This window comes from Gracilinanus agilis, chromosome 1 (genome assembly GCF_016433145.1).
Source record: "Gracilinanus agilis isolate LMUSP501 chromosome 1, AgileGrace, whole genome shotgun sequence".
In the NCBI taxonomy this organism is placed as follows: domain Eukaryota; kingdom Metazoa; phylum Chordata; class Mammalia; order Didelphimorphia; family Didelphidae; genus Gracilinanus; species Gracilinanus agilis.
In genome coordinates, this window is record NC_058130.1 from 586,009,070 (window position 1) to 586,027,815 (window position 18,746).

The following is an 18,746-nucleotide window of genomic DNA, read 5'->3' on the forward strand; positions in this document are numbered from 1 at the left end:
TTTCACAATAGTTTATTACAATTTTATTTGGGGGTTTTGATTTTATATGAGTATTCTCTTACAACAATGGCAGAATGGAAGTATGTTTTGCATGATAATACATGTATAACCCAGATTGAATTGCTTAACAGCTCCAAGAGGGAAAAGAGGGAAGGGGATACTTTGAATCTTATAGTTTCAGAAAAGGTATGTTGAAAATTATTACATGTGATTAGAAAAATGAAATATATTTGAATGTCAAAAAAAGAAAAGTTATACTTACTATTTATTTATTAATGACCTATATAACTTTGAGACATTTTTTTCTCCTACAAAAATATTAATAGTCCCAATTCGTATAAGGAGTTTTTATACCTTATATAAGGTAACACAGAATAGCAATTGAAAACTATTTCAAAAATCAAGAAATTCAAGGAAAATAATGGGAGGAAAATTGAAATGAAGTTAGACAAATATTTCCAGATCTGAAACTGTACTATAGAGCAGTAGCCATTAAAACTATTTGATACTGGTTATTAAAAAAAGAAAAAATTAATTGACCCATGAAACAGAATAAGTACAAAATACCCACAAGCAATTGAACATGTTAATCTACCATTTAATAAATCCCATAAATCCTACTGGGATTGGGAGTCCTATTTTGGCAAAAATGGCTGGGAAAATGAAAAAGCCATTTGGTCTAGCATCTTAAACCATATAGCATAAGCTCAAAATGGATAAATGAGCAACATCCTTTCATCATAAAAAGTCAGACAATGGAAGAAACTTACTTATATGACAATGGTGAAGAGGAGAATTCTTAATGAAATAAAGACAGTGGTGTGCATAGAAAATAGAATTAACAAATTGGATTACATAAAATCAAAAATCTTTAGCACAAAATCAGTGAAGCTAGAATTAGAAGAACAGTAGTTAATTTGGGGAAAGATCTTTTCAGTAATATCTCTGATCAAGATAAAAACAGAGTTTATAAAAATATAAAAGAACTGTTCCCCAATAGACATGGTGAAAGGTTGAGAAGAGGTAGTGTTTAAAAGAACAAATGCATATGATCAACAACCATACTTATTAAGAAATGTCCAGAATTACTCACTAAAACCTCACAATTATCAGACTGTCAAAGATAATTTAAAAAATGTTAATGGGGGACAACTATAGAAAGATAGCTATATTAATCTATTGTAGTTGGACCTAAATGGTTCAACCATTCTGGAAAGCAATTTAAAATTATATGAAAAAGTTATTAGAGATATATACCCTTTGAATTTCATTAGTGGACATGTACCAGTAAGATCAGGAGGGAAAGGTGCCACGTTTATAGCAACATTTTTTGTAATATCAAAGAATTAGAAAGAGGTTTGGGGTTCATTTGATTGTGGAATGACTGAACAAAATGTTGTATTTCAGTGATGGAATGTTATTGTGTCATAATAAATGTAAATATGAAGCATTCAGAGAAACTTGAGATATATGAACTGATGGGGACCTAAGTAAGCAGACCCAGAAGAATATTATACATGATGACTAACGTGATATAACAAAAAAGTTATCCTGAAACCCTTCAGAAATATAATCAATGCATGATTTTAAGAGTCCAGTGGTAGAAGCACATTCTCATCATATCATACTCTTTTTTGAGAAACTCCAGTAAAATTGAGAAATTTATCTCTGGGATAAAACACAAACTGTCTTGGTTGGCATTCAAAGATCTGGCACCCTCTTACTTTCCCTGGGTGCATTAACCTCCTTCACATATTCTGCAAATGTTTTGCTTTCTTCATATATACCTGCCTTTGTACAGGTTGTCCCCCATTCCAGGAATGCATTACCTCTAGGTTTTCACTTCTTAGATCTCTAACTCACTTCAAAGCTCAACATATGTGTCACCAGCTACGTGAGCTCACTACCCAATGATTTTATTTGCCACTCTCCTGGATTTAACAAGGAATTATAAGCAGATCACTTCCAAATCTTTGAATCTAGTCTTACTTCCTCTCCTGAGTCTGAGCTTGAATCATTGACTACCTGCTAAGCATGACCACAAAAGCATCTCAAACTCCACACATGCAATACCAAACTCATCATCTTTTTTCTCTGTCTTGCCCTCCTCCAAACCATCTTGTTTCCATCAAAGATACTACTATCCTCCCAGACACCAAGTTAAGAAAGTTAAAAGAATTCTTGACTTTTCTCCATCATTCTAAGTCCTCACATTTCTTCAACTGCCAAGTCTTGTCAATTTTACCTCTCTGACATGTACTATCTTGATCTCCCTCATCAAGTCACACAGTCACTTTAGTTTAGGTCTTTCTCACCTCTCACTTAGATTAATATATAGCCTTCTAATTGGTCTTCCTAATTGGTATCTTCTCTCTCCGGCCCATCCTTCAAACAGCTGCCAAAAGAATCTTCCTAAGGCACAGGTCTGACTATGTCACTCCTTTATTTAAAAGCTTTAATTGGCTCTAGCATGGGCATTTTTTAAGAGAGTATATGAGTCTTAGGGTTAGCAAGACAATGGAAGAAGAAGCTATAATAACTCAAAATTGAAGGGGAAGACTTGAAGAGAAAGATGGCCAAAAAAAGAGACACATCTAGACCATAATATGGGTGTGGACACCGACTACAAGAGCCAGGCTGACAGGATTCAGTGACATAGAAAAAGAGGGGCAACAAAATGTCTGGACCAAGTCCAGACTTCTCAAAGCCCTAGCCTGTGCATTCAGCTGGAGGAATTGAGTATGCACTCAGCATTTGGGATACATTCCAGCATCTGGGAACAGTGACAACCAGCCCTGACAAATAGGAAATAGTCAAATTGGCATTGCTGAGAAGCCCAGTAGTCTCAATAAGGGAAAAGAGAGCACTCAGTTGAGATGCAAATGCACCTAAAACAAAAGAATCAAAGTATATATGAGTTCAAAACAATGTCACATTGATCTTAGTGCCCCTTAGCAAATCTTTGCCAACCACCTCATCGCAGCCCCTTCATTCTGTAACTAGACCTGGGTGTCTTTAATGGTTCTCATGGATTCTAATCATCTTCCCTTTCAGTACATGAGGCTATTTCCTCATTCTAAGCACCACCTTCTCATATCTAATATATAGCTCCAGTGATATCAGTGATCTTTTCTGCAATCATTCTTTGAGTGCTTCCACTCATTTCCTTCCCAACACAGATTGAGATCACCCTAGGTTCTTCTGGTTTCTTATTCCTCATCAATTTCCCTCTAAAACCATAGCATCCTTTCCTTCCAGTAGTACTTCACTCTTCTTGAAAGAGCTTGGAGAAACCTTTCTCAAACTCTCTTTCAGCAGGGAAGTGAATCTATGCTTCACGAATCTGCAGTCAGCACTTGGCACTGACAGAAAACAAATCTAACGAAATCTTTGTGATTTACTGGAATAATCTCCTTTGTCCTCCGTACCTGATAAAACAGATTTTAGGTAGTCTATGGCTCTTCTTGCTGATTTGGATTTCTTACTCTTCCCAGTGCTACCTGCTGCCACAAACTGCCTATTTGTTACTGCCGGGCAGGGGGTCGGCAATGTATGGCTCTCGAGCCATATCTGGCTCTTTTGAGGGCCAGATATGGCTCTTTCTGCAGGAGCCATAAAGTCAATTTTTTTTTCAGGCACTGTTACAGGAGCGGCACTGTGAGCACTGTATGGCTCTCACAAAATTACATTGTAAAAAATGTGGCGTTTCCATAGCTCTCACAGCCAAAAAGCTTGCTGACCCCTGCTATAGGGGTTCTACTGATGGACTCCTTGCTTAGTTGCTTTGGAGTCCTTTTTTAATAGCAGACCTTCCCAGAGGTTATCTCAACTTTTTCCCTCTTATCTGAGGGTATTTAGAGTGTAGTATGGTGCTGAAAGTAGAAAAAAAAATAGAAAAACTCAGGGCCAGGATGGACCTGGTTTCAAATATCATCTTTGACACCAGCCCTGTGATCATAGCAAGTCCCGAATCCACTGTGCCTCAGTTAACTTATCTATAAAAATGGGAATAAGACTATTAACTACTTCAGGCATCCATAAAGGACAAATGAGATAATAGGAATGAAATATTTTATAAACCTTTAAGTGCCATATAAATGTCATTTGTTATCATTGCTTGTTCCTTGTATGATCTATAATTAGCAGATTCCTACCTAACTGCCTTTATCTATTTTCAGGGGAAAAGTCTTCTGTCAAAATGCTAACCACTTTCACAACCACTTTTCCCTCTTCTTTTCTCCATTCTCAAGTCATTTGCTGATAGCAGACATTGGGTTCTATTTCCAACTTGCATCTGCACTATGCCCAGATCTGTTTGGGTATATGAAATCCCAGGACATTTGAAATATTAAATGAATGGTGAGGAATCTGTGATAGAATCAATGTAGAAATTACCTACATTTTTGCCTTCAGAGGAAATTGGGACTCAAACACAGAACTCTTCATTTACCCAACTATAGTTGTCCTTCAGAGAAGAAGCATAGAGTGGTGGACAGGAGAAACGTCACAGAATTAGGAAGATACAAGTTCAAACCTTGTCTCAGCCTCATATGAACTGTGTTACTATGAGAATGTCAACCAAGACAGTGCCTTTACACAACTTTCTAAGAATATAAGTTATAGATGAGTTGGGAAGGTACATTATTTGAGAGGAAGGGAATATCTACATGAGAAGTGTCCTACTCTGAAGAAAGCACAGGTCTAAACATCCTACCACCACCACCACCCACAACCTCCTCAAAATGTCCTTCCACCATTAATATTCTCCCTCATTAACTGGACAGACCTGCTTTAACTTGAAACACAATAGATGAAAAGTGTTTTCTGTTCCTCCTGTCTATTTGTTACCTTCTACAATAAAAGATATGATTTAGATTTACATTCGTATATCAATTTGTGATACTTAGGCACTTGAGGAGTCTAAGGGGGATATATCTCTAGAATCCTTATTGATGTGATAACTAGTGATTGAGAATCAACAGAAGGTGGAAATGGTTCAGAGGCTTGCTTTTGTGACCTTGGCAAAATCAATTAGCCCTGTTTGGCTCAGTTTCCTCATCTGTAAAATGAGCTGGAGAAGGAAATGGCAAACCACTCCAGTACCTTTGCCAAGAAAATCCCTATAGAGGCCACAAGGAGTCAGACACAACTGAAAAATGACTCAACAACAAAACAACAATAATGACGACAACAACAACAACAAGTAGCTGTCCTGCTGCCAAAAGGAGACCTAACAAAGGCAGAAGCCACCTTTTTTTTTTTAAACCTACTCAGACCCCATTCTCTTGTGACTAAGAAACAAGTTCCTATTAGGGGTCAACTTTATATAATGCAATTCAGAGCAACTCACAGACTCAAAGCAAAGTGTTTCCCTGAAGTAAAAATAAATAGGACAAACATTTCCAAAGGCAAAAATAAAGAGATTTTTATTTAATTCAAGAAGGAAGGTGGGGAAATGAAGCAAAGAGTTGCATTGGTGAGTTAAGTTAAAATATAATAAATTGGACATCTGGGGGCAGCTGGGTGGCTCAGTGGATTGAGAGCCAAGTCCAGAGATGGGAGGTCCTGGCTTCAAATATAGCTTCAAACACTTCCTAGATGTGTGACCTTGGACAAGTCATTTAACTCCCAGTGTCTAGCCCTTACTGCTTTTCTGCCTTAGAACCAATACACAGTATTGATTCTAAGATGGGAGGTAAGACGTTTGGTTTTTTTTTTTAATAAGTTAGATATCTTATTTATACCTCAATTCTGGCTGGTCAGATTATATACCTTCTGAGGTATACTGGAGTAGGTAAAACCACTTGCCCACTGAAATATCTACAAATAGCCTTCCTTAGCCATGTGCTGTCACTGTTGAACTCTTTTTTCATTCTATTCTAGCTGTCCTAAATGTGCTCAAATTGAATCCAGGCAGACAGGTGTACACACATGCACACATGCATGCGCGCGCACACACACACACACACACACACACACAACCTCCCACAAGCACAAACAGGCACAGACTGCAGTCATTTCTTTTGGACTACTCTGCAAGGGCCATGAATCTCAGAAACTACAGGAATAGACCAAAAAGGAGCCTCTCTGTCAGTCACTGAAATAGACATGAAACATTTACAAGGTTCTGCAGGCACAGCTTGTTCCATCCATCCACACTATCTTAAAAAGCATAGGTAACCAGAGGAAAAACCATCAACCAGGTACATTAAAATACACACATACAAAGGTCTAGAGTGTTTTCTTACTAAAGATGGAAATTCAAACTAGCTTAATGTTTTACATGATTATATATGCAAGGCATTCCCTGGAAAAAAGAGGAAAAAAAGCTGCCTGGGGAAGTGCAATCAATTGACACAGCATAAATACAATATAGCAGAAGACAATACATCTCTTTGATAGGAGAAGGCATGCACCTTTTATTTTCATGAGTTACACTGACCATGTTGCCCAAGGGATACCTAGAAGTAGTCAAAGGTGAAAATAAAACAACCTTGCAGACAGGTACAAAAATCTATCAGCCCACTCAAATTTTTGGCAGCCAAAAAAATTTCCACTAACTTTCACCCTCTGTGCAAAGATCTTTTATATAACAGCAATAGACACCAATAGATTAAATAATTCCAGGACAAGTGCTATGAATTATATGTTAAATTTTTATTAAAATCAGTGATAAAAATTTGTCAAATATTTTCTAAATGTTAAACACTGTGTTGTGTGCCATGCGACCTGATCCTCTTCAGATATGATCTACCTACTTTCAGGACTCCATTCTATGGATCCACTCTGATGTGAATAACTGAAATAACGTCCACTCCATGTATTTGACATTTTATCTTTAATTCACTGTACATTTAATTTGAGCTCTTGCCATTCAAAAGAAGTGAAATGTCCTTGTGCAAAGGAATTTGATTGTCAGATACCATCATTGTATCCAGTATTTTTTGCTTAATTGTCTTTCTTTGTTATAAGAGAGGATTCAGTTTGGGGAATGGGAGAGAGGACAGCATTTCCAGTTGATTTTGACATAAAAAGCAAAGACAGAAAGGAAGAGAAAAAGTGAGAGGAGGGAATACAAGTGTGAGGTTAAGCATATCTTGAGCCTACACATATAAAATGTGTGCTAACAACTCTAACATAAAGTAGGTAAAATGAAATTTAATTTCTTTGGAAGTATAAACAATTGGTAAAACCATAACTTGCTGAGACAGAGTTCAGTTTTTCTTGGGAAGAATTTTATGAAGATGATTTACTAATTAGCAAAGGAACTGACGATACTGAAAAGCAGAGATTCATTTTCTGGTCCTGTGTGTCTCTTATCCTTAGTTCCTAGGCAGTTACTCCTTCCCTCCAGCCATCCATGAATACAACAGAAGAGCCTCTAGTCGAGGTCTGCAAGGACCTAGGAGAGTAAGGACAATGGGATGGCTCCTGGCCTACTACATTCTGATAATACCTCACTTGCATGTAAATTATGAAGGGATGATCCACAGTGAAAGGTAGTGTGGTCTCATCTGATAGAGAACTAATCTTGGAATCTGGAAGTTCTCTATTCAAGTCCTGGGCTGATCCATAGTGGCTCAATTACTATGGATAGGTCACTTAACATCTGTGTCTCAAGTTGTAGATCTTTACAGGTGGACCAGGTTTCCATGCTGGGAGCTCCATGCATAAAATTACAGGTCTTAAAACCTCTCCTCCACAAAAAATGATTCCTCCACCAAGAAAAGCCTCAATAAATAAGTCCTGGACTCATTTCCATCCCTTAAGAAGACAGAAGACTTGTTTAAATAAACAACCTGATTCTGAAGCCTGTAAACAGTTCCCAAATACTCTGGTTTTTAGAGCTCAAGAATATGGAGAGCATCCTAATTAGGCCATAATTACTCAGACAATGCCTAGCTTCACTCATGTGACAAATTCTATGTGCCAATGTGTGGTATCGATACAATCTAGGATGAGGGGAAATCACCCTGCTGGGCTGAGTTTTCAGTGGGGACCAGCAGTTATCATTTCATGCTGTACAACTATCTGCTGAAATAAAGAGATGTATAGATTGGAAAGGTTCTAGAGATAAATAGATTATACAAACCAATTTATGTGATATTGGTAGATAGACTGATGATTGATTTTTCTACTGGAAGAATTTTTCAATATGATTCTGTGGTCAAGGAAATCTTTTTTACAAAATCCATGAGTGACATTTCTATAACAACAACAATAATAACAGCAATAACTAACAATAATAGTGAGCGCTTAGATCTTTAAGTTTTACAAAGTGATTTACAAATATTATTTCATTTTATTCTCACGATACCCTTGGAAGCTTGCTGTCATTATTATCTTCATTTGATAGATGAGAAAATTAAAGGTGACTTGCCTAGGATCTTGCAGAGAGTAAGTACCCAACAGGCAGATTTGAATTTAGGTCTTTCTGACTCCAGGTCCAGCACTCTATCCATTGTACCATCTAGCCATATCACCAAAAGAATACAAGTTTATCCCAAAGGGTGTCCTGATTGGTATTTTTTCATAGATAGTCACAGTTGTAATGACAACTTAAAATGTCTTTTACCCCAGGATCTTCCAAGCTGCAGATACCATCTAACTTTCTGTGATAGAGACATGATCACCTCTGATCCCTTATGCCTGGTTTTTTTTCATTTTTATTTGTTCATATTTTCCCTAAATTAATGGATTCCTCTAAATGCATTTTTAAAGCAGTATAAATAAGATGGTTTTCCATCCAACACCTCCGAGAATTCTATTACCTTCTTAACATCCTGGTCTGTTGGGCCCACTCCCAGACCTGAAATGGAGGTGGGCAGACAGCCAGGTTTTGAAGAGCTTGAGAAGGCAAAGGAGATGATTCTGAATGAGATCAATAGACATCAAATCTATCTATGACCCCTTTCTCTCAACATTATTAAGGAAACAAAAGTGGGGCTACCTCTTTCCATTCAAATACACAGCCTGGCCCAGTTTGTGTGCTGTTTTTAACGTGGCTTCTTTTCCCATTCAAGGTTGCTCTTAGTTTCATCTGTCTAAAATGTTAAAGAGACATATGTGTGAAAATATTCGTAGTAGCCCTTTTTGTAGTGCCATAGAATTCAAAACTAAAGGAGTACCTATCAATTAAAAAAAAAGGTTAACAAATTATGACTTGTGAATGTAATATAATACTCTTGTACCATAAACAGTGTGTAAATAGAATTAGCTCGAACCCATTAATAGTCAAAACTCTACCCATCCTAGGCATAGAAATGATGTAATCCTAACCTCCCTTAGTGGGGAGGGGAGACGAGTTACCCACACGTGATAATAAGTAACAAATCAAGAATAAGGGACTGCCCTTTGGGCAGTCCAAATCAATGTAGAAACTGCCATTTGTCCATTTGAATTAGAGGTGGACCACAGGAAGTGATGAAAGACACGATCTCTTTAAGTAAGTTAGTGAACTTCCTGTGGGAATAGTTGCCATCTCGAAGTGGGAGCAGAAGCATCTCCTGAGACCACAGAACGCTTACACTCTATATTGTCACGTGGGTAAGTTAGGCTGACTTCCTTGGCCTAGCTGGGCCATTTCTAAATTCTGCCTATCTGGCTGTTAGGCCTTGCGGCTTGCAGCTTCATTTATTTAGCCTTTAACCTTCTCTCTCCTTCCAGGCCTTTGGCCTGGACTAGCCTCTCCCTTTCTCTTTATTCCTACTTTTTACCTACCAGATTGTAAATAAATTCCTCAACCCAATGCTGACTTGGGTCTGATTTAATTACGGAATCAACCTGAATTGTTGATTCCTGGCGGCCACATATTTTAATATATATCTATAAATACTTAAATTTTCCTTTTTACAACAGCAAAGAAGATGATTTCAGAGAAATCTTGGAAGGCTTCTATAAAGTGTTACAAAGTGAAGCTAGCAGAACCAGAACAATTTATATAATACAACAACATTATAAAGAAAACAACTTTGAAAGACTTATGATCTCTGATCAATATAATGACCAACCATGATTCCAGAGGACTGATTTGTGCTACCTTCATTCTGATGGATGAAACATGAGAATACAGAATGAGATTCTATTTTTGGACCTAGATAATTTATTATTGAGATTTTTTAGAGGGTTTGGGGGAGGTTTTTTTTGTTTTGTTTTGTTTTTTTTGGCTTCACTATACATGTTTGTCACAAGGGTTTTCTTTTTTTTCTCTTAAAAAAGACCTAAATTCTTTTTTAAAAAGGGAGAGGGAAAATAAATGTTTATTAATTGAAAAATGAAACAAAATGAATATTATAAAGGGGACAAAACAACACAATGGGATTTGCTCCTTATGATGGCCTCATATTCCCTAGTGGACTATTCTTCCTGGCACAGATGCATTGCTTTGGTTTAAAGCATTATATACGATAAAGATTAATACTCAATAAACCTGGCAGAACTAACTGACATTGCCATTAGTCATGTATGAAATTATTGGAAATCATGTTCTAAAAGCTAAAGACATTAAACTCTATTTAAGGGTAATGGTAATTTCCCTTGGAAAGCTAGCTATCAGAATATAACTGAAGGCAAAGAATGGTCTCCAAAATAGTGATAATGGCCAACTTTATAAATTAGCAAAGAAAGCATAAAGATTATGTATTCCTCCACAATCATTTTAATATATGGAAACAAATCTAATGAATAACAGTGTCGATGTTCTTCTATATCAAATATAATATGTGTTGAATATATAAACAGAAATCATCTTTTATAGAAACAAGTTAGAAGAGATTTAAGGGATAATCTAGTTTGATTCCTAAGTTGCCAAACCTTACAATTCCTTTGTTTACCAAAAAAAAAAAAAAAAAAAAAAAAAAAAACAAAAAAAAAAACCTCCCACCCTTATAGCTTTCTCTTTGTTCTGCCTGTAATTTCTCTCCCCTTCAAGATGATTTTTCTAAAGCACAGGTCTTACTGGGTCACCCCTACTCAGTAAACTCTACTAGCTTCTTATCACCTCCAGGTTCAAATATAAAGTCGCCTGATTGGCATTTAAAATGCTTGAGGGCAGCTAGGTGGCTCCATGGATTGAGATCCAGGTCTAGAGACAGGAGGTCCTGGGGTTCAAGTTTGATATCAGACACTTCCTACCCAGTATTGATTCTAAGACAGAAGGTATGGGTTAAAATAAATGCTTCACATTTTAGCTTTTTCTTATCTTTACAGTCTTCTTATAGTACATTCCTCTTCAGGCATTCTATGATCCAGCTATGCAAACAACTTTATAGAAACAACCAGAAATTACCACTATGAATTGTCACATTTAACTTATCATTTTTTGGCACCCAAGCAGGACTGCCTTTATAGGCATGATCGGTGGCTGCCTGCATGAGGTATTTTGAAAAGCCCCAAGAACACATGCTGGCCCCAGAATTTCTATATTGGTAGATAGTTGTGACATGCATTTTTTGATGCCTTCTCTACATACGCTAGGCATCATGTTAGGTATTGGCTTGAAAAGGATAAAAATAAATCATCTTTCGAGAAGTTTAGCATCTTACTAAGGGAGGTAGAGAGACAACAGATACATATACAGCAAAATTGTAGAGGCTATTACCCAAATATAGCAGATATGAGGGACAACTTTCTACCCACATCCCACTTGACTCATAACTTTATTAATTTTCATCCCATGTTCTAAGGCAATGAATAAGCATTCAACTCTGTGCAAAGTGGTCTGCCAAATCTATGTACAATAGGACCTCATTTTATACAAGCAATACCTTCCAAGACTCTTAGCATAAGTATAAAATTGTACATAATAAGGGACAGCTGGGTGGTTCAGTGAATTGAAAGTGAGGCCTAAAGAGAAGAGATCCTAGTTTCAAATCTAGCCTCAGGCATTTCCTACCTGTGTGTCCCTGGAAAAGTCACTTAACCTCTATTGCCTACCCAGTGACGGTGAACCTTTTAGAGATGGAATGCCAGGCCCTGACCCCACCCCACTCCCAGACTGAGTGCTGTGCTGCATCCCCCTCCAAAGACCACATTCTGTGCCTCCCCTTTACCCTACACAGGGGAGGGAGGAAGTGCTGCCATTGGGTTGCTGAGCAGAGGGATGGGGAATTTCAAAAATGCCCCCAGTCTCTCTGCCTTTCTAGTAACAACCTGGGGGTGGAAGGGTGAGTGCCCATAGAGAGCACTCTATGTGCCATGTTTGGCACCCATGGTGTAGATTCTCCATCACTGGCCTAGCCCTTACTGTTCTTCTGTCTTGAAACCAATACACAGTTTTAATTCTAAGACGGAAGGTAAGGGTTTAAAAAAAAAAGAAACAGAAAATTATGCATATTAGCAAACTCTTTTATTTAATAAATACTTCTTATAAGAATATACCTACCTAGGCACTTTTCTTGAGCTTATCAGAGTTACCAACATCACTACTCTTGTACTTTGGGACCATTATTAATAACTAAATAGCATTTATGAAACAAAGAGAAGCACTGCTATGACACTGACAATACTTGTTACAAGTAAGAACTCTCAACAAAGACTGATGCTGGAAACGTCTGGTGCAAAACAATGTAATCACTCACACTAACATTTCCCAGAGAGAGAATGAGCATGATTGGGCAAACTGCTTTGAGACTTTATATCGCTTGGGAAAATGGCATGGATTTAACTCGTAATTAAAAAAACCTTATTTTACAGATTTTTCTGTCTTTATTTTTTTAATTGCCAATCACTTGTGTTGAGTTTGAGCAAAACAAGTCTCAGTGTATGTGATGATGCTTCTTCATAAATTGACAGAACTATATTTATCCAAATAATTGGGGAGGGGAAGGCACTAGCACCTGAGAGGGCTCAAGAAAGGTTTCACATAGAGAAGATAGGGCTTGAGCTGAGAGACCATCTATCTATTCAGCAGAAGAAGAAAATCCTCAATGTGCCTGTGTTAAAGAGTATCTGCCTTGACATACTCAACAATCGATCAAAGTGTTGAAGTATATTCTACTCAATTTAACAAACATATTTAAAGGACTCTTACATGCAAGTCACTATACCAGCTGCTCGAGGCACAAAGATTAATAAATAGAAACAGTTGTTGCCCTCAGGAAGCTTATATTCTCTTAGCAGGGATACTTCATGTAAATACAAAGTGTGTCCAGAGCAATACAAAGTAATTTCAAGAGGAAGTTTGATTTCATTATTTTGATCGTCCTAGGTACTGACTAGAGAGCTTTGGGTAATCAAAGGCGTAGCAAGAGGGCTTTGGATGTCTGTGCCTGAGAATGCTAGGTCAGAGAAGAAAAAGACAGAAACCTAGAAGTGAGAAGGCACTAAAGCTACAATTTACCTCCTTCTCGATTTTGCTTCAGGCAGGCTAAAGGTCATTTACTAAATAAACAGAATCATAAAGCCATTTCCCTACTTTGGGTGTGATTCTGAAATTAAATCCACTTAGCACTTGGAAAGAGAAAAGTATTCAGGTTAGGGAAAAAAATCAATTGAATCCATTTTTCTGTACTTCTGGGAAGGACCTTGGGGTAGAAAAGATATAGGAAAATTTCTGTGGTTGTCTCTCACTCACTCTCTCTCTCCATTTTTCTCTTTGATTTTTTCCCCCTCGGTCTGGATTTGTAATAAAATATGAGGCTATAACCTGAAATTTGATGGCAACGTTAGAGGCATTTGCTACCCAGGGATCCCCAGAGCAGACAGCAGACAGGGGAGAAGTTTGCCAATGAAGCTTCCCTCTTCTTTGCCCTCACATTTGCACAATAGTTCCTGGTGGAATTAGATACCATACCGAATAACTGCCGAGACGGTACAAGGAGAATAAAAAACGTATGTGTCTCCTACATGGATGGAGTGGATGGGGAGTGATCTCACTGGCAGTCAGTATTATTGCATATAAGCAGACAGAATGCAAACATTACAAAGACAAGAAACTTTCTTCTACCAGGAAGTGCTGTCTGGCTGCTTCTCCTTTTAATACTATTGATTATGCTCCTGAAAGGTCATAAATTACTGGAGTTATTTTTAAGGATATTTGCTGAGCCCAACCTGTAAAGAGAGGTTAATCTAATGACTTCCCTCTCCCCTGCCCCCAGCGAGGCGTGGAGAAGGCTGGCTAGTTGGCTGCCTTTAAAAAAGCCCCTTGTTCCTATATTCAACCCAACTTCTTATTAAAGATAAAGATGAGTCAGATGGCACAGAGGATAAAATCATGTTTTGTAGCAGCAATACAAGGAGACCGGATGTGCTCTTTCTGAGGACAAAGAATGGCTACTCTGAGAAGAGTGGCATCATATCTCCAGAATGGGAATCTGCCAGGTTAGCCCTTCTGTACAAAAGAAGCACAAACATTCGAGATACTTGAGAGCCTCATTCACTGTTGTTTCACAGTCAAATACAAACACAAAAGGCACCAAATGTCCCCAAAGGGCCCATTTTTATAAAAGCAACCCCATTTAAAGCCTCACTGCCTTGAAAGAGGCTACTTTCAGATAAGTCAGCCAACACGGCAATAAAAAGGCAATGTTGGCATACCTCAGTGGTAAAGTTTTTTATTTTTGTTTATGTTTGCTTTTCCTTAAAACAGTACTGATACAGTCTATTTTTAATCTTTTTAAAGAATAGGCCTCTCTATCTCTCTCAGGCCAGAAGGGCAGGTACTACCCAGCCTGCTCCCATTCTGATCAGCTCCCGAGTTTTGACCCACTCTCTTTTCAACCTGGACCCATTTATCTCTCTATAGGCAACAAAGAGCCCAAACTTAGTCTCAGGTTTAGCATGTTAGTGCTGGGTGTTGACACATGAATGGCTTAGCCCACCATAGCTCAGAAAGCCTCCCTAGCAATTGGCATTGTAAGTGTGTGCCACAACACCCAATGGATAGATAGAGTTTAGGGGAAAGTATAGGAGAAAGTACAGGGAAATTTTAGGAGACAAAGTAGATGGAGTTCTTGACATGACAACAGGAAGCCCTGAGTTCAAACTAGGTCCCAAACACTACTTGAATGGCCGTAGGCAAGTCACTTAACCTCAGGTTCTTCATCAAAAAAAAAAAAAATGGAGGTGATAACACCACCTACCTCCCAGGGTTGTTGTTATGAGACTCAAATGAAATAATATTAGAAAGTACCTAGCACAGGACCTGGCTCTTTGTAAGCATCATACAGATGTTAGCTATTATTAGTTTAGGAAGAAATAGCTACATTGCAGTATTGTTTTGCAGAGGGGGAAAAAATCTTCCCAAACCACATCAATGTAAATTCTTCGATGTTGTTGTTGTTCAGTCATTTTTCAGTTATATCCAAATCGTTGTGGACCCATTTGGGGTTTTCTTTTCAAAAATCTGAAGTTGTTTGCTATTTCCTTCTTCTGCTCTTTTTACAGATGAAGAAAGGGAGGCAAACAGGGTTAAAATGACTTGCCCAGGGTCATACATCTAGTAAGTGCCTAAGCCAAAACTCAACCCAAAAAGAGTTCGATGGTTACTTTATTCACTAAACCACCTAGCTGCTTTAATGAGCTATGTTGATTTTTTTAACCCCTTAACTTCTGTGTATTGGCACCTTGGTGGAAGAGTGGGAAGGGTGGGCAATGGGGGTCAAGTGACTTGCCCAGGGTCACACAACTGGGAAGTGTCTGAGGCCAGATTTGAACCTAGGACCTCCCGTCTCCAGGTCTGACTTTCAATCCACTGAGCTATACCCAGCTGCCCCCGCTATGTTGATTTTAAGAGATTTATTGTCTTTCTATGCCAATCATCAGAAGTTTGGCAGATGACATTGTATGATTATCATATAGAGGATTCTGAAATATTCTGTAAAGACAGACAGGAGAGTGGAATGTACTTTCAGTTTGGTTAGATCTCCCTGCCAGACACAAAGTGAGGAAGACCTGGCAATGCTGGGAAAATGGAAGTGACCAACTAGGCTGCCTTCCCACCCTTCTGAGCCCATCTGTTCTCATCTCAAGTTGTGGGAAGGGAAAGGACGATTCTGCAGCGGCAGCTGTGGTGGCATGAAGAGGCCAAACACAGAGAGACAAGTGCCACAGCTAAGAAGCCTTTGAAGAGCATTCTTTTCCTGCTATTTCTTCCATACCACCAGAGGCAGCAAGGAGGAGTGTTCACAAAGCCAAAAATGCCACTCTAAGGCCTACTCAGACCTCTTTGGAGTCCAGGGGTGCCTGGATTTGTCAGAGTTGTGGTTGTTGTGTTGTTTGTTCTTAGAGGCAGATCAGATTAATTTTACTGCAGTTGAAAATCATGCAAATATAGTTTCGAAAGAGGCATTTAATTCTTTATTGCTCTTGCACACAACACAAATAGCACCTCCAGTGCTAACACTGCTAAGTGTTTTTAGTGTTATTCCACTATACAGTACATCACAATGTTAATTTTCCACATCACTTTATTCCTTCTCGAGCCCATATTTTACAACAGAGAAAACAAACTGCTTGTAATTACACTGCATGCCAGGACAAATTAAGTAAACACGCATTTTTAACGCTTTGGGCTGTTAGGGTGCAAAACAAAGGGCTTCAGTGAAGGTCAATACTGGAGTTATGCAATTGCCCTGGGATACAAAAGACAACCCTGTGATTGAACATGGGGAAAAATGGAAGCAGTTTCTTTCGATGCTGGGGAACTAAATTCTCAGAAAAAGCACACTGTCAATGAGCCCAGGTCACTTCTCTATTCCCAATTCATTCTCCGAGGGATTAATATCAATGTCAATAATAAAAAATAATAACAAACCAACAGAAAAATCTATTGTATCATTAGCACAAAGTCAACTGCAAATAAATCAGCTTTCTTCTTCCCTCATCTCCTAAACTTATAAAGAAACAATAGCGTGAGGTCGATAGGGTTGGCACATATGGCTCAGTCTCTCTTATTGTGAGAATACAAAATATTAATTGACATCTATCCTAAATGTTGTTAAGAATGACTGGAAAAGTGGAAAGCACAAAAGGGATAAATGAAGGCTATTTTTTGAAGTCCATGACTTAACCTAACAGCTATCACAAGGAACTGCATGGATATATGACTTGCATGTTTTTGGGTTTTTTTTTTTGTTTGTTTGGTTTGGTTTTATTTACTTATGGGCAAATAAGTTTTAGGTTCTTTATTTTTCCAGAAAACATTGACAGTTAGCATATTCTAGTACAAAAGCAAATGCATTATAAAATGCAAAGGAGGGAGACCAAGGCTGAGATAGAGAAAGATTGTTAAGAGAATTCCCTGCTACTACAATTTAACCAAATTACATTATAGCACTCTCTATTTATAGTGGTATTTCACCAAACAGTTAAATCTATATAATCTCTGATTTATCTTCATACTATCCTATATAATCAAAATTTCATCACAATGATATATGCTTTACAAAGTCCTTTTCTCACAGCCCCTCTACCATATAGGTAGTGGAGATGCTATTAGTATTATCTCATTTTAATCATTTTATTCTTGTACCTAGCACAGAGTTGGATAATCTTCACATCAATGAGAATTTATTGTGCTTTTATTAAGTGCCTACTATGTTCTGATGCTCACTAAATGATTGTGGATTCATTGATCAACTAATTACCCCATTATAAAAAAAAAAGTTTTTTTAACGGAAGCATTTAGAGCCTTAAGTAATTTATATAACATCCCATGGCTAGATGAGTTGGAATTTGAATTCAATTCTTCTGACTCCACATTCCAATAACTTTTTGGAAATCCATTTTGCAGACACCAATGCTGGTATCAACTGGGTTTTTGGGGGGTTGGTTCCAAGTCTGCCCCTGTCCCCTGAGAACTTACCCCAGGGAAGTTCAGACTGAACAATAGACCTCAAAGTACTTAGTTGGCCCAGTTCAGTTTGGGACTAGAAGACCTAATCAAATGTTAAGTATCCTTTTCTCCCAGTAGTTTCTCCCATTTTATCAAAGTCCTCTCCCAGGTAGCCCAGCCTGTTGTAAAGGATCAGCATCTCCCAAACCTAATAATCTTGTCTTGGACTTCTCATTTCCTTGTAGCCATGGTAGTACCAATCAATCATACTTCCATGTCCTTAGTCCCCCAAATGGTATATAAATTCTCCAAGTTCTATTATTCTTTGGAGAATCTTCTAGTGCAGGGGTAGGCAACCTTTTTGGCCATGAGAGCCATAAATGCCACATTTTTTAAAATGTAATTTCGTGAGAACCGTACAGTTCTCACAGTGGGCGCTCCTGTAACAATGTGCGCTCCTGTAACAGCGTCTGAAAAAAAATTGACTTTATGGCTCCTGCAGAAAGAGCCATATCTGGCCCTCAAAAGAGCCAGATATGGCTTGAAAGCCACACGTTGCTGACCCCTGGTCTAGTGCATTGATCATCCCAGAGATACTGTCCCCAGAGCCCCAGGATTTTGACTCTGAGTAGTTTGGGACCCTTGGCTCTGTGAATAGTGGTCCATTATTATGGATCTATCTCCTGATTTGGTTTTTTTAACTTCCTTAGTAGTAGTTCTGTGTTTTTCCAGGTTGATGCTAGAGAATATCAATTATCTTGAAAGAGTTAACTATTCCTAAATCTTGTTCTGCCAGATTTGTGCATCCACATGTCATCCACATCATGTAGATTACATTCTCTCTTCATCTCTGTCATTTGAAATTTTTTTCTTTCCTCAGTGCCCAGTTGTCTTCTCCTCCAACTATTGATCTCTCTCTCTCTCTCTCTCTCTCTCTCTCTCTCTCTCTCTCTCTCTCCTGTCTCTTATACAC